This window comes from Lepidochelys kempii, chromosome 20 (assembly GCF_965140265.1).
Source record: "Lepidochelys kempii isolate rLepKem1 chromosome 20, rLepKem1.hap2, whole genome shotgun sequence".
NCBI classification, from domain to species: Eukaryota; Metazoa; Chordata; order Testudines; family Cheloniidae; genus Lepidochelys; species Lepidochelys kempii.
Window position 1 is genome coordinate 106,943 of NC_133275.1, and position 13,528 is coordinate 120,470.

General features: G+C 45.7%; 1 long non-coding RNA gene and 1 pseudogene across 1 annotated transcript; both read right to left on the reverse strand.

Moving 5' to 3' along the window:
* The window catches only part of LOC140901007 (uncharacterized), a 38,182-nt pseudogene extending 34,953 nt beyond the window's left edge, over positions 1-3,229 (reverse strand).
* Positions 3,230-5,156: 1,927 nt separating this feature from the next.
* Positions 5,157-13,130, reverse strand: LOC140901008 (uncharacterized). The gene is made up of 4 exons (XR_012155759.1): positions 12,763-13,130; positions 11,707-11,848; positions 10,739-11,407; positions 5,157-7,011 (listed from the first exon to the last, which is right to left on the reverse strand). It is a non-coding gene; the product is annotated as an uncharacterized lncRNA (long non-coding RNA).
* Positions 13,131-13,528: the final 398 nt, after the last annotated feature.

A 13,528-nucleotide genomic window follows, 5' to 3' on the forward strand; every position in this document is an offset into this window, starting at 1 on the left:
CTGGGACAGTACCTGGTCCGGCTAGTGAAGGCAGAGGATGGGACTCAATGACCTTTCAAGGTCCCTTCCAGCTCTATGAGATAGGTATATCTCCTTATAAAAATATATTAAAAAAAACAAAAACAAGTGATGTTATAAAAAGTAGGATTGTCGTGGTTTCAAGTAATAACGGACAGAACAAAGTAAGTCACCCAGCAAAATAAAGAAAAACACTGCAAGTCTAAGCCTAATACATTAAGGGCGGGTAGCGATCCATCGATCGGGGGTCGATTTATCACGTCTAGTCTAGACATGATAAATTGAACCCCAAGTGCTCTCCCGTCGACTCTGGTACTTCAGCGCCGCAAGAGGCACAAGCAGAGTAGACAGGGGAGCGACAGCAGTCGACTCGCCACCATGAAGACGCCGAGGTAAGTCAACCTAATTACGTCAACTTCAGCTACGCTATTCCCGTATTCTCAGGTCGATCCCCCCCTTAGTGTAGGCCTGGCCTAAGAAACTGATGACAGGTAATCTCCCCCCCTCAGAGATGTTCCAATAAGCTTCTTTCACAGATTAGACTCCTTCCTCGTCTGGGCCCAATCCTTTCCCCAGGTATAAAGAAAAGGAGGACTTGTGGCACCTAAGAGACTAACCAATTTATCTGAGCATAAGCTTTCGTGAGCTACAGCTCACTTCATCGGATGCATACCGTGGAAAATATAGTGGGGAGATTCTCCCCCCGATGAAGTGAGCTGTAGCTCACGAAAGCTTATGCTCTAATAAATTTGTTCGTCTCTAAGGTGCCAGAAGTACTCCTCGTTCTTTTTACGGATAAAGACTAACACGGCTGCTACTCTGAAACCTTTCCCCAGGTAATGTTAGTTCCAGCAGACATCTCAGGTGGTAAGCAGGGGATTTCTTATGATTGGCCCCCTTTGTCCTGCTCCACCCCCTTTTATACCTTTGGCACAAGGCGGGAATCTTTTGTCTCTCTGGGTCCCCACCCCTCCTTCTAAATGGAAAAGTACCAGATTTAAGATGGATTTCAGTACCAGGTGACATGGTCACATCACATGTCACTGTAAAACCCCTAGTCTCCATTCCCCATGGGCTAGCCCACATGTACACAGGAAGTCTTTCAAGTAACTAAGGCCATTTACAACTGATTGTTTCTGGAACACCCTTAATGGCCTCTACTTAATATGTTTACATCAGTGATACAATTTTATAGCTTATTCTCCTAGCTCCAGATATAGAAATACTACATGCAAACAAATAGGATGAACACACTTTGTAGATTACAAGCTTTCTAATGACACCATACAAGGGGTATTTATCGTAAAGCGTATTAGTAAGCATATTTCCATAAAGCCTACGGACTGCAACGTCACACACTGGTCATAGCACAGGTGCAGGCAGCTGGAGCAGCCTCACCTGCTCCAGAGGTCTCAGCGAAGTCACACACCCCTATTCCCACCACCAAGGTATTGGTGCAGCACACAGGGAAACTGGGGCACAGGCAGTATTCATGCAAAACAGTAAAACTCACATAGGCTCAACAGTAAAACTCACATACAACATAACAAGGGAAAATCCCCACTTCGTGACACCCTCTATCCCTGCACCTTCTCTGTTATATCTACATTGAGAATATAGCTAATATAATGCCAATATTTAAAAAGGGCCCTAGAGGTGATCCCGGCAATTACAGACCAGTAAGTCTAATGTCAGTACTGGGCAAATTAGTTGAAACAATAGTAAAGAATAAAATTGTAAGACACACAGAAGGACATAAATTGTTGGGCAAAAGTCAACACGGTTTCTGTACAGGGAAATCACAAAAGCTTATGCTCAAATAAATTTGTTAGTCTCTAAGGTGCCACAAGTCCTCCTTTTCTTTTTGTGAATACAGACTAACACGGCTGCTACTCTGAAACTAATCTACTAGAGTTCTTTGAAGGGGTCAGCCTGAGCCTGAGGAGGAGACAGAATTTACTAATGTACATTGCCAAAGAGCCACAGTAATATGTCAGCAGCCCCCCCCCATCAGCTCTTGCCTGCTCCCAGTGCCCACCGGCTGCCCATCAGCGCCTCCCCATCCCTCCCGATCAGCTGTTTTGTGGCATGCAGGAGGCTTGGAGGGGGAGGGAGAGGAGCGAGGGCATAGCAGGCTCATGGGTAGGGGTGAAGTGGGGGGCACATTGGAAAGTTGGCACCTATAGCTCCAGCCCCAGAATCGGTGCCTATACAAGGAGCCACATATTAACTTCTGAAGAGCTTCATGTGGAGCCACAGGTTGGCCACCCCTGTACTAATCTATTAGAGTTCTTTGAAGGCTCAACAAACATGTAGACAAGGGGGATCCAGTGGACATAGTGTACTTAGGCTATTTCCAGAAAGCCTTTGACAAGGTTTCTCACCAAAGGCTCTTATGTAAATTCAGTTGTCAGGGGATAAGAGGGAAGATCCTTTCATGGTTTGAGAACTGGCTAAAAGACAGGGAACAACGGATAGGAATAAGTGGTAAATTTTCAGAATGGAGAGGGGTAACTAGCAGTATTCCCCAAGGGTCAGTCCTAGGACCAATCCTATTCAACTTATTCTTAAATGATCTGGAGCAAGGGGTAAACAGTGAGGTGGCAAAGTTTGCAGAGGATACTTGTCACGGAGTCCAGGGGCGATGCTCTGGAACTGCTCCCTACGAAGCCAGGCAGGACTCGGGTGAAGTCTCCTCTCTGTGAGCAGCCTGTCTGCAGGGCGAGAAGCTCACACGGCTTCCACCTTCCTGGGTCTGAACTCGGAGCATTCAGCATCCTCTGCCCCTCCGTCCGCTTCCCACAGCAAGTCCGCCCAGGCGGGGTCCTGGGGAAGCGAGAGGGTCCTGCACCCCAACTTTGCAGTCAGACGTGACTCTAGCCAGCAAAACAGAGGTTTATTAGATGATAGGAACATGGTTTAAAACAGAGCTTGTAGGTACAGAGAATAGGACCCCTCAGCTGGGTCCATTTTGGGGGGCATGGAGCAACAGTCAAGAATTGTAACATTCATAAACCAGTCGGAGAACACTTCAATCTCTCTGGTCACGCGATTACAGACATGAAAGTTGCTATATTACAACAAAAAAACTTCAAATCCAGACTCCAGCGAGAAACTGTTGAATTGGAATTCATTTGCAAATTTGATACAATTAACTTAGGCTTGAATAGAGACTGGGAGTGGCTAAGTCATTATGCAAGATAACCTATTTCCCCGTGTTTTTTCCTACCCCCCCCCCGTCAGACGTTCTTGTTAAACCCTGGATTTGTGCTGGAAATGGCCCATCTTGATTATCATACACATTGTAAGGAGAGTGGTAACTTTAGATCATAGAATCATAGAATATCAGGGTTGGAAGGGACCCCTGAAGGTCATCTAGTCCAACCCCCTGCTCGAAGCAGGACCAATTCCCAGTTAAATCATCCCAGCCAGGGCTTTGTCAAGCCTGACCTTAAAACCCTCTAAGCAAGGAGATTCTACCACCTCCCTAGGTAACGCATTCCAGTGTTTCACCACCCTCTTAGTGAAAAAGTTTTTCCTAATATCCAATCTAAACCTCCCCCACTGCAACTTGAGACCATTACTCCTCGTTCTGTCATCTGCTACCACTGAGAACAGTCTAGAGCCATCCTCTTTGGAATCCCCTTTCAGGTAGTTGAAAGCAGCTATCAAATCCCCCCTCATTCTTCTCTTCTGCAGGCTAAACAATCCCAGCTCCCTCAGCCTCTCCTCATAAGTCATGTGTTCCAGACCCCTAATCATTTTTGTTGCCCTTCGCTGGACTCTCTCCAATTTATCCACATCCTTCTTGTAGGTGGGGCCCAAAACTGGACACAGTACTCCAGATGAGGCCTCACCAATGTTGAATAGAGGGGAACGATCACGTCCCTCGATCTGCTCGCTATGCCCCTACTTATACATCCCAAAATGCCATTGGCCTTCTTGGCAACAAGGGCACACTGCTGACTCATATCCAGCTTCTCGTCCACTGTCACCCCTAGGTCCTTTTCTGCAGAACTGCTGCCTAGCCATTCGGTCCCTAGTCTGTAGCTGTGCATTGGATTCTTCCATCCTAAGTGCAGGACCCTGCACTTATCCTTATTGAACCTCATCAGATTTCTTTTGGCCCAATCCTCCAATTTGTCTAGGTCCTTCTGTATCCTATCCCTCTCCTCCAGCGTATCTACCACTCCTCGCAGTTTAGTGTCATCCGCAAATTTGCTGAGAGTGCAATCCACACCATCCTCCAGATCATTTATGAAGATATTGAACAAAACCGGCCCCAGGACCGACCCTTGGGGCACTCCACTTGATACCGGCTGCCAACTAGACATGGAGCCATTGATCACTACCCATTGAGCCCGACAATCTAGCCAGCTTTCTACCCACCTTACAGTGCATTCATCCAGCCCATACTTCCTTAACTTGCTGACAAGAATACTGTGGGAGACCGTGTCAAAAGCTTTGCTAAAGTCAAGAAACAATACATCCACTGCTTTCCCTTCATCCACAGAACCAGTAATCTCATCATAAAAGGCGATTAGATTAGTCAGGCATGACCTTCCCTTGGTGAATCCATGCTGGCTGTTCCTGATCACTTTCCTCTCATGCAAGTGCATCAGGATTGATTCTTTGAGGACCTGCTCCATGATTTTTCCAGGGACTGAGGTGAGGCTGACTGGCCTGTAGTTCCCAGGATCCTCCTTCTTCCCTTTTTTAAAGATTGGCACTACATTAGCCTTTTCCAGTCATCCGGGACTTCCCTGGTTCGCCACGAGTTTTCAAAGATAATGGCCAATGGCTCTGCAATCACAGCCACCAATAAGCTATTACCAGCAGGAGAGTGGGGTGGGTGGAGGTATTTTTTCATGCTTTGTGTTGTTACGAATTACACCTGAGAGGACACGCACACAACTGCTGTGAATTATATCTGGTAGGACATGCACCCAACTGCTGCGAATTACACCTGGTAGGACACGCACACAAATGCTACGAATTACACCTGGTAGGACACGCACACAACTGCTGCAAATTACACCTGGTAGGACACGCACACCAATGCTGCGAATTATACCTGATAGGTCATGTACAGTTCAAATCTAGGCTGAGGCACATAAACAAAATCCACAACTGCAGAGTTCCCAAAAGACACTAAGTTTATTACGCTCGAGCGTGGTGGCCCCCTGCTAGCCAGGAGGGGACCCTGAATACAGATTATACAAAGGTTATATACTTTTTAGCAAAGCATGTTGCCCTCGTGCATCGGAAACCTTAGCCAATAAACAAACCCTTGTCTTATCTACCACCTATCCCTGCTTGGTGCATTCCTCGTGCTATACCAGTATGTTAATTACACAGCATGGTCCTAAAGCCATGCATCAGTAACATTTATTATCAGGATGGGAGGCCTCACATCAAGGCCAAGAGACAGGGAGTTAGAGACTGACAAAAACCAGATACTGGGAGTCAAGGCAGGCTGGAGACAAGAAGGAGGATTTTCACAGGGATTCAGTATCTAAGGATCACTCCTCCTGGTGTATGATGTGCTGGCATTTAAACAATGGTGGGCCCCAAACCAAAATGGAGTCACATGTGCTATCTTTTTCTTAACAGTCCTCCCTTTCTTTTTGTACGTCAGTAAGCTATATTGGGGCTGAGTAACCGCGCTGCAGGGTTAGCAACTGCCGACAGCACATACTGCAGCATTGTAGGCATACAAAAAATAACGCAAAAACAACAACAGTCAAAAAAAGTAAATACAAAATACGCCGTCCCCAGGTCCCCACATCCGGTAGCCATGAGGTGAGCCAGTCCCAGACCTCCTGGAATCCGGCGCTGGTAGTGTCGAGGCTGATGTGGTGGAATAGGGCTGCCTGTTGCTTGAGGATGTGGATGTTAGTTTTTACCCTATGGTGCTGATTTACAAATACACAACAGCTTGAATTGACCAGAGCACAAACCCCGCCCTGATTTGCAAGGAGATAATCCAGGGCTAGGCTGTTTTGCAATGTCGTTTGGGATAGCTGGGTGACTTCAATTTGAAGGGCAGATAGAGCATCTGCAGTAGCATTTGCCATTAGTTCCAAAGCAGCTGAAATGTTAACTATAGCTTTTTTAGCTCGCTTACTCCCATCCATGGCAGAAACCAACGCACAAAGGAGTGAAAGCCTTTGGGCCGTTGAGAAAGGGGGTTTAAAGGAATACTTTGTCTGTCCCTCCATACTAGATTGCGGATCTCTCCCCGGGTCAGGTTTTGGTGTACTGTCACGGCAGGTACTGTAGCCCCTAAAGTACATGTACCACACCATCCTGCTGGGAGAACCCTTATAGGCTGTGTGATTGCATAACGAATACCAGCCAGACCCCTCGGGGACTGGCCACGGGGTCCTGGAGTAGGTAGAGGGGCCGCCCGCACCAGAGCTGATTTGGGTGGTGTCCTTGCACCCCACAAAATTTCCTACAAAAACTGTATTTTTTATGCCCTTACGTCGTGACACACATAAAGCATAATTACCCTGGGCCACCATATTAATAGACCATATTTGGATTGTAACATTTCAGTTAAACGTAGTGTTTGCCCAAAGCTTAGTTTGGAGTGTTTGATTAAGGGGGATAGGTACTCCTACCAACGGGACCCCCTGACCTAAATATGTGGGGGTATGAATACCAATTCAACACTGCGTTCAATTTACACCCTGTTTGATAGCACGGGTTAAATTTAAGAAGCTATTGCCCTTCCATCCTTGTACTGGACTTGGGAATAGGGAAAGGAACCCCCCAGGCAAACCATACCAATGTCGGCATTCTCCTTTATACTATACAAAAAACACTACCCCCAATGTAAGTCCAATAAACAGGAACACAGAAAGTCCTGGTGGGCTGTGAAGGTCCCAGTAGCTGGAAAGCTTAGTCCATGGGTTGGTCGTGGTGTTCATTTGTGAATTAGCTTGTCCTCCGTTTTATTTTTTTTTCCCCTTCTTGGCTTTTATTAACCTGCAAAGGAAACTTTTACTTTTTACTTATTCATCTTTGTTTAAAAAGGAACACATGTACATTGCCCATTATACAGCACTTTAGTCATATTGTTTAATGTATGCCACATACACCATTTTACGAAAATGACTTTATTACAGAGCTTTGGAGCAACAAGCCAGGACAAGCACACCCACTTTTGAGGAGTCCACTTGGTACAACCTCTGGTGTCCAGTAGCTTTCCTCCCTCCCCAGCCCTTTGGCTAGAAATGTGAGGTAGCCAGAAGGATTTTATGTATAATATGGGGAGTGGGTTAACCTTTCATGTCCTTGCTTCCAAAGACTGTTGGTGTGCAAATTTTAACAACAATTTTTTTTTAATTAAAAGATCTGGCCAATGAATTTTTTTTTTTTTACTTAAGCAAATATATTAAACTTTAGTATATATTCCAAGTTGAATAAAACGAGTATCTGCATTTTGATTTAACCCTTCTATTTAGTTTTAAACTAAACTGTCCTATGAAAAATTAAACACAGCAATTCTGGCCACAAGACAAACACCACAAGACAGGACATAGAACACAGAACAGAATTCCTATTGTGCCAGTAAATTTATGAGATGTTGAATTGCTTTTCAGCTGGCATTAGTTTTCTCTGATTTTTTGAAAGACAAAAAAACCCCACAGATCTACCCCTTTTGGGCAGTCAGTCATTGCTTAAAATATTTTTTTTTTATACAAATGCCCTTGTTAATTGTAGGCAAAACAGAGGAATTACCCATATTTTCTTGTATTTGTTTTATAGGCAGCCCAGGTTTCAGTGGCCTCTACCTTATTAGTTAGGTAATTTACATTAAAACAAAGGCTTTCTGGCTTGCTTTTGGATCCACAGGTTAAAGATTTTTACTTTAAAAAGGGCACAATAAACTTTACCAGACTTTTGATTGCCTTTTACTTTTAACTCCTGCTGTCAAACACACAGTGACCTGAAAAGGAAGACACCACCTATTGTAGCCCCTTGGAGCCTAATAAGATATTAATTAAGTAACACTGTATAATTGCATTTTTTTTTTTTTTTTGGAAAAGGGCCCATTTTTTTCCAAAATGGCTGCAAAGAAACCAAGAATTCTTTTTCTTTCCAGTATTTTACAAAGTTCAACTGCTTAATTCTTTCCAGCAACTACAGAGTTAACTTTTTACTATCCTTTTTTAAATCACTTGCTTATTTCCCAAAACGACACCCAATTAACTTAGATTTTACCATTTCAAGTATTATTCCGGGATTTACGTTTTCCATTTCTGTAATTATTTACTCCTCTTTTTTCACTATGACCTCCAAGTTTCCAATCTGTTTTCCAATCTCTCTATCTGTTGCCTGCCACTTGGGCCCGATCCTGTTTTTTTTCTCTGAACTGTCCCTTTCATGAGCACCAGCTTTGTTTCACTACCAAATTAACAAGGAGGGTAGGCTTCTTAACTAGCCCGCAGCCCTCCTGGTCTCTTTTCTTAAATATTTTCACTTACAAGGGCTACCCGAGTTCTACCCCCATGAGGCTTGTCACCTGGACAGAAAGCATGGCTAATTGGCAAGCAAGGAGGTGACGGGCATAAGTCAGAAAGCCGAGGGTAAGCCGGAGGAGGGGCAGAAGCAGGCATAGCACAGAGCGGGGCTGGAGACCCCTGAGATGAATAAGAAAAGGAAGAGGAAAGAGGACGTCCTTTCGCATGCACATAAGGCCAGTTGTCCCATACATACCAATAATCCATCTGGACTGGAGCTTTGTTTTCCAGCCTTTTCCTAAGCGCTGTTAATTTTTCCCCAGCAAAGGAACCATCCGGTGGCCAGTCAAAAGGTGTTTGAGTTGTTAGTGCTGGCCACTCAACCTTGCACAAGATTACAGCTTTTTTTTTTTTACCTAACCCATGGGTACAAGAAATATTCCCCCAATTCTCGAGAATTTCAGCCAAAGAGGTCCCCTTACTTACACTCTGCCCAGAACCCATAATGGGCTACCAAAAGGACACCAAATGTGCCACCTTATTGCCTAAGTGACGGCTCACACCCCCCCTTCTTAGAATTCTCAAAGGTGAACTCACCCTGTGCCGGCTGGAACTGTCCAAGAGGAGGAGTGTAGTCTCGCTTGTTGGGGCGAGCCTAGAGTCCCTTTGTGGTCGCCAAAACTGTTACAAATTACACCTGGTAGGACACGCACACAACTGCTGCGAATTACACCAGATAGGTCACGCACAGTTCGAATCTAGGCTGAGGCACATAAACAAAGTCCACAACTGCAGAGTTCCCAAAAGACACTAAGTTTATTATGCTCGAGCGTGGTGCCCCCCTGCTAGCCAGGAGGGGACCCTGAATACAGATTATACAAAGGTTATATACTTTTTGGCAAAGCATGTTGCCCTCGTGCATCGGAAACCTTAGCCAATAAACAAACCCTTGTCTTATCTACCACCTATCCCTGCTTGGTGCATTCCTCGTGCTATACCAGTATGTTAATTACACAGCATGGTCCTAAAGCCATGCATCAGTAACCTTTATTATCAGGATGGGAGGCCTCACATCAAGGCCAAGAGACAGGGAGTTAGAGACTGACAAAAACCAGATACTGGGAGTCAAGGCAGGCTGGAGACAAGGAGGAGGATTTTCACAGGGATTCAGTATCTAAGGATCACTCCTCCTGGTGTATGATGTGCTGGCATTTAAACCATGGTGGGTCCCAAACCAAAATGGAGTCACATGTGCTAACTTTTCCTTAACAGTGTGTATATAAAAAGATCTTCTACACTTTCCACACTATGCATCCGATGAAGTGAGCTGTAGCTCACGAAAGCTTATGCTCAGATAAATTGGTTAGTGTCTAAAGTGCCACAAGTGACACTGGGTGGCCAATCCACATAATGCACAAACCATTTCCCTCCTGGACAAACATAGACACTGGGTGGCCAGTTAGGGGAATGCAAGAATTTCCCTCACGGAGCAACAGTGACAGTCAGTGGCCAGTCAGGGTAATGCATGAACAATTTCCCTCATGGAGCAACAGTGACACTGGGTGGCCAGTCAGGGGAATGCACAAACAATTTCCCTCACGGAGCAACAATGACACTGGGTGGCCAATCCAGATAATGCACAAACCATTTCCCTCATGGACGAACAGTGACACCGGGTGGCCACTCAGGGTACTGCACAAAGCATTTCCTCACAGAGCAACAGTGACAGTGGGTGGCAAATTCAGATCGTGCACAAATCATTTCCCTCATACAGGAACAATGACACTGGGTGGCTACTCAGTGTAATGAAGAAATAATTTCCCTCACAGAACAACAGTGATACTGGGTGGCCAGTCAGGGCAATGCACAAACCATTTCCCTCATGGAGCAAGAGTGACACTTGGGCAGCCACTTGGAGTAACGCAGAAAGCATTTCCCTCACGGAGCAATGGTGACACTTCGTGGCCAATTCAGGTAGTGCTCAAATCATTTCCCTCATGGACCAACAGTGACACCGGGCAGCCCCTTGGAGTAATACACAAAGCATTTCCTCACGGCGCACCAGTTGCACAAACTGGGTTTAATAATAAATAATAATAAACAAAAAATAGTTTCACTATAAAAGTTAGATTTTCAGTTATTGTAAGGGATAGCAAACAGAAGATGGCAGATTACTAAGCAAATACAAATACACACACATACTAAGCCTAAGATCTTGAAGAGACTGGATTCAAGAAGTAATTTCTCACCCTAAATGTCTTTCGGCAACTTGAAGAGTTTCTGTAGCTTAGACTTCCCATTGTTTCCCTTTACAGACTAGACTCCTGTCTTAGTCTGGACTTCCCCCTTCTCAGTTCCTTTGTCTCTTCAGGTACTTTCAGCAACCTTTCTACTGCCCTGCATGATTTTCGTCCGCTCCGACTTCTCCATGGCTCCCGAGACCTCACCTGGGGGAATGCACACCTACCTTTGTCCTACAAAGGGAGACAGCACCAGGAGAGCAGAGGAGAGAGAGACTGAGAAAGTTGGCCAACACACAAGAGAAGAGAGAAGAACATGGGAGGAAGGCAAGCAACTCACCAGCTGGAGTCCTCCTCCTAGATGCAACCTTCTCCTGCAAAGGAGACACCGTTCCTGGCCAGAGAAATGAGCAGCCCCTGAAAACGGGGACCTTGTCTCTCTCGTAACCACAGCTGGTCAGGAACCATTTCTTACAAACCCAGCCCCAGCTAATGGGGAGTCCCTACCTGGAGCCAGGCGGGCCGTGAACAAAGCCTTAAACAAACCAGACACTTATCTCACTGACATTAGCGACTGCTCCACTGCCAACTGGACGACTCCTGGCTTGCATCAACAGTGCTCGCAGGCTCACTGCTCTCGCTCGCTTTCCATCCAATGAGGGGAGTAGACTGTTTGTACTAAACCCAGACCGAGGAGGAAAAACAAATAAGTTACCATCTCAGTGGCCAACATCGCATAGGCTATTCTTTTCTCTTCTCCTGCATGGCGGCATTCTGTCCCAACCCTCCCCACCATCAGGCCTTTAGTACTAAAACTAGAAAGCACCCCTTGCAACAGCACCCGAAATAATCACTCTGCACAGCAGACTCTGGCCCCTCATCAGCCATAATTTCACAGAGCCCTTTACCCAAAGAGGAAGCACACGGCCTCTGAAGAATACTGCAGCAAGCACAGATGAGGAATTCAAAGCACTGACCGCTTACTCAGAGCCAGTTATGCGGGAGACAGAAAGCTGACGACTCTTCATGTCCACTTAGAAGGATGTCCAAGCTGCTTAGGTACACCTCGGCCACTTCTCCTCTGGCTCGGGCTCCTGGACAATTCCTCTGCGAGAGCAGCTGCAAAAGCCAAGCACGAGCTATCATTATACAAAGCTCCATTGGTGCTGAAAATCTTGCCCTCATCCATGCATTGGCCCCACTTGATGAACAGAGATCGAGTTAACACCGACAGTCACTGGACCACGCTCACACGCACTGCCCTGATTAGGCCCTGTGATGGTGTCCCCTGAATAGATATGTGGGCACAGTTGGCAACGGGCTTTGTTGCAAGGATAGGTTCCTGGGTTAGTGGTTCTGTTGTGTGGTATGTGGTTGCTGGACCTCATCACAGGACCTAATAACATCAGCCACACTGTTGCCGGCACCCAGTGCCGAGAGGCTGAACAACAGCTTGAGTGGTTCGTTACCCGGTGTGCTACACCCAATAATTACAACGGGGTGGAGAAGCAGAAAAGTTTATTTGCAGCTGCAAAAAGGTACAGGGAGAATAAAATCTCAAATCCTGCACAACAGAGCAGGAAGTTACACAGGCTTTTATACATCCTTTTTTCCAGCATACTTATCCAATAGCAAGCTGCTCCAAGTATCCATATAGCCAGCCAATCCAGTTCCCAGCTAGTTCCCTGATTCTCTGTATCATTTGTTAAACTATACATAAAGCTGCTTTATTTAGCATTGTTTTTTCATATCTTCCCTGTTTGGCCTTGCTTAGTTTCAGGCAGTCTGACTCTGCAACATACTGTTGCAGATTCTCAGCATAACTGCTGTGTGTGCCTCCAGGCGGGGGGGCCAAGGACACTTGGGCCTAGCACACAGAGCTGCTGTGAGTGCCTCCAGGCAGGAGGGGGGGGCCAAGGACACAGGGGCCTAGTGCGAGGGGGCTTCATCGACACTCGTGGTCTTCCATCCCCTCGAGTTACCTAGTGGCCATGCCCCAGTGTTCCCAACAACACTATCAGAGGCTCGTTCACCTGCACATCCACCAATGTGATATATGCCATCATGTGCCCGCAATGCCTCTCTGCCATGTACATTGGTCAAACTGGACAGTCTCTACGTAAAAGAATAAATGGACACAAATCAAATGTCAAGAATTATAACATTCATAAATTCAATCTCTCTGGTCACGCGATTACAGACATGAAAGTTGCTATATTACAACAAAAAAACTTCAAATCCAGACTCCAGCGAGAAACTGTTGAATTGGAATTCATTTGCAAATTTGATACAATTAACTTAGACTTGAATAGAGACTGGGAGTGGCTAAGTCATTATGCAAGGTAACCTATTTCCCCTTGTTTTTTTCCTACCCCCCCCCCCCCAGACGTTCTTGTTAAACCCTGGATTTGTGCTGGAAATGGCCCACCTTGATTATCATACACATTGTAAGGAGAGTGATCACTTTAGATAAGCTATTACCAGCAGGAGAGTGGGTTTGTGTATGTGTGTGTGTGTGGGGGGGGGGGTGAGAAAACCTGGATTTGTGCTGGAAGTGGCCCAACTTGATTATCATACACGTTGTAAGGAGAGTGATCACTTTAGATAAGCTATTACCAGCAGGAGAGTGGGGTGGGAGGAGGTATTTTTTCATGCTTTGTGTGTATATAAAAAGATCTTCTACACTTTCCACAGTATGCATCCAATGAAGTGAGCTGTAGCTCACGAAAGCTTATGCTCAAATAAATTGGTTAGTCTCTAAGGTGCCATAAGTACTCCTTTTCTTTTTGTGAATACAGA